Below are 3,541 nucleotides of genomic sequence, written 5' to 3' on the forward strand. Positions count from 1 at the left end.
TCATTTATCATATAAAGATTATAACACCTTTGTATAGTCAAATCATGCATTCTTTCCTTTGCAATTTCTGGGATCTGTTGTCTAGTTTAAAAAAATCTTCACTATCCCAGGATTATCCTAGAATTATAAAAAAAAGATATCCTACATACTATTTTAATGCCTTTTCTTTTCTTTTGAAAAATGTGTGTGTACTCGCATGTTCATGCACGTGTGTGTCTGTGTATAAAATATGTCCATATAGGCTAAAGAATAATAATGGAAAAAAATCCATTTACTTGATATGTGGGCATGTGGGTCTACTATGCTGTAAGGCCCTATGTGCCTATGTCTGATTTTTATACTCCGATTTATCCTCAGGAGGTAAACCATACCTGAATTTTGTGTCATTATCTTGATTTTCATTATAGTTTGTCTATATATGCGAAAATAACATATTAATTACATGTTCCCAATAGCCAAGTTGACACATAAAAATAAACATCACATCTGTTTATTCTTCTGTGGCTTGCTTTTTTTTTGGGTCTAATACTATGTTTTTGCAATTGCCCATGTTTTTGGAGGTAGTTCATTTTCATTATTATGTTCAGTTTTGTTTTCAGTATGCAACTATTTATCTGTAAACTGTCATTTGTGTTGTCTCTCCCTTCCTCCCTCCCTCCTCATGTCAGTCTCTCCCTCCCATCTCTCTGTCACTTTGCCTTTCAAATAAATTAATTCATCTTTAAGACAAATAAATAAAAAATGGACACTAATCCACTGTTGGTGGGAATGCAAACTGGTAAAACCACTAAGGAAGATAGTTTGGAGAGTCCTCAGAAACCTGAATATAGTCCTACCATACCACCCAGCCATCCCACTCCTAGGAATTTACCCAAAGGGAATTAAACTGAAAAAAAAAAAAAAAGAGCTGTCTGCACCTCTGCTGGTTCACTCTTCAAATGCCTGCAACATCCAGGGATGGACCAAGCCAAAACCAGGAACCAGGAACCCTATCCTGGTCTCCCAAATAGGTTGCAGGATCCCAAGTACTTGGATGATCTATTGCCACCAAAGCTAGTCATATCAGTAGGAAGCTGAATTAGAAGTAGAGAAGCCAGGACTTGAACTGGCATTCTGATATGGAATGTCAGCATCACAAGCTGTGATTTGGTCCACTGCACTACATTGCCAACCCCGCAGTAGTTATGTGTCAATTCATTTCTATGGAGATTTCTTTCAATGATGTCATCAAATTGATTATTCCTGGCATATAGGAGAACTAATGACTTACACATTTTAAATATTTTTATTTACTTCCAATTGCTCTTCAGCTTCTCAACTAATTTTCGTGAACTTTCCAGGAATGTGATCATAATTTCCACAAATAAGTAGCTTCTTGTCCTCTTTCCCCATATTTATACCTTGTAACATCCAGTTTATCTTTGAGTGCATTAGCCATGACTTTCTGTACAATGTTAAGTCTATTGAACATGAAAAATTTTATTGTGTTGTTCTTGGTATTAAAGGGAATGCTTTTAAGGTATATGTTAACAATAGTGGTTTTCCTCTAGGTGCCACTAATCATATTTAGGAAGTGCCTTTATATTTTATTACTTATCTTTGTTGATTGCTTGTTTGTTTTTCGTTCCTGTGGTTCTTTTATAATTAGCAATTGTATAGAATTTTATTAAATGCTTCAGCACAGATTAAGAGGTTTGTGTGAATGTTACCCTCTAACTTTCATTTTCTTAATTTTTAAACACTCATATTCATATGGTAAACTTAGTCATAATGCATTTCATATTTTCTCATTTATGCTTCTAAATGAAATTCAACTATTGTTTTCTTTTTTAAAAAATTTATTTTATTTATTTGAAAGAGTTACAAAGCAAGGTAGAGACAGAGAGAAAGGACTTCTATCCATTGGTTCACTCCCCAATTGGCCACTACGGACGGAGCTGCGCTGATCTGAAGCCAGGAGCCAGGAGCTTCTTCTGGGTCTCCCACACCTGTACATTGGCCCAAGGATCTTGGCCATCTTCTACTGGTTCCCCAGGCCATAGCAGAGAGCTAGATAGGAAGTGGAGCAGCCGGGTCTTGAACTGGCGCCCATATGGGATGTCGGCGCTTCAGGCCAGGGCCTTTACCTGCTTTAACCTGGTCCCGATATTTTTTTCTTTTAATCTCAGCATCTTCTCTTCTATTCTTTCTTTTTTGGGGGGAAGAGGAGTGTTTTGGTAGTCTCATAAAATGAATGGATAGATTTTCATCGTTTTTGTGTTCAGGAATAATGATGTCTGATCCTGGTATGATTTTTAAAATTTACTTTTATTTATTTGAAAAGGAAAGAAACTGAGAGAGATGGAGAGAGAGGCAGACAGAGAGAGAGAGAGAGAGAGAGAGAGAAAGAGAGGAGGAGGAGGAGGAGGAGGAGGAGGAGAGAGGCATCTCCCATCTATTGGTTTACTCCCTATAGGCCCACAGTAGTCATGGCTGGGCCGGGCCAAATCCAGGAGCTGGGAACCCATGCCAGGTCTTCCACATGGATAGCAAGGACCCAAACTGCGTGAATCGTCACCTGGGGCCTCCCAGGGTGTTCAGTGGCAGGAAGCTAAAATTGAGAGTAGGACAGGATTCAAACCTCGATACTCCAATATGAGATGCAGGCATTCCAAGTGACATCTTAACCACTGCACAAAAGCCCATCACTGGTGTAATTTTGACAGGTAGATTGTGATTACTTCTAGTATATTAACTATGATGTTCAGATTTCATACCTCTTCTGAAACAGTTTAAATTTCTCTAGAAAACAATTGAGTTAATGTGAAATTTCAAATTAATTGACATAAAAGTGTATATATTTTTCTCACTCTTTAAATCTTCTCTATATCTGTCATTATTAATTATCTATTCTGTCTATATTAATTATCTCTGGTTTTCCTGTACTTTATATGTCTTCTCACTGAATCTGGTGTTTCCTTTGCTTTCAAAATAAAATGCTTTTTTAAAATTATGTTTTAAGCTATTGATGTCATACTTCTCTTGTTTCTCAATAAATGTAAAACTTTATGCTTTCAATTTTCTAAAAAGTTGTAATCTAGTATCTTACATTCTCTTGTTGGAGAAGGTAGTTTGTGACAGTCTAAGGGAACTGGGGCAATAAAAAGTGAACTGTTTTGAATCTCATATGTGAATAGCCAATCCAATATACTAAATACCATTAAACCTATTAATTCCATTTCTTTGCATTATTGGATAAGTCACAATCCTTCAGTTTTTTAACACCCAGAAAATTTAGAATTTACTATAATTCCTCTGAAAATAATATAAAATTATAACTTTTCCTATGTAAAGAGGCTATAGTTACACAGCTATAAGGGAAGTTTTTGTTGTAACTCACATTTCAAAGTGAATGATAACAATTAGGATTCAGGTACAAAGTGACTGAGTTGCTTACATTTGGATCATGATACTGTTTGTCTTACGGCCTCAAGTACACTCTCAAAGCAAGCTTTGCCAAGTCCTATCCTATGAAAGTACAATACTAAAATCACAGTCTTTG

Source organism: Oryctolagus cuniculus, chromosome X (genome assembly GCF_964237555.1).
Source record: "Oryctolagus cuniculus chromosome X, mOryCun1.1, whole genome shotgun sequence".
NCBI lineage: Eukaryota > Metazoa > Chordata > Mammalia > Lagomorpha > Leporidae > Oryctolagus > Oryctolagus cuniculus.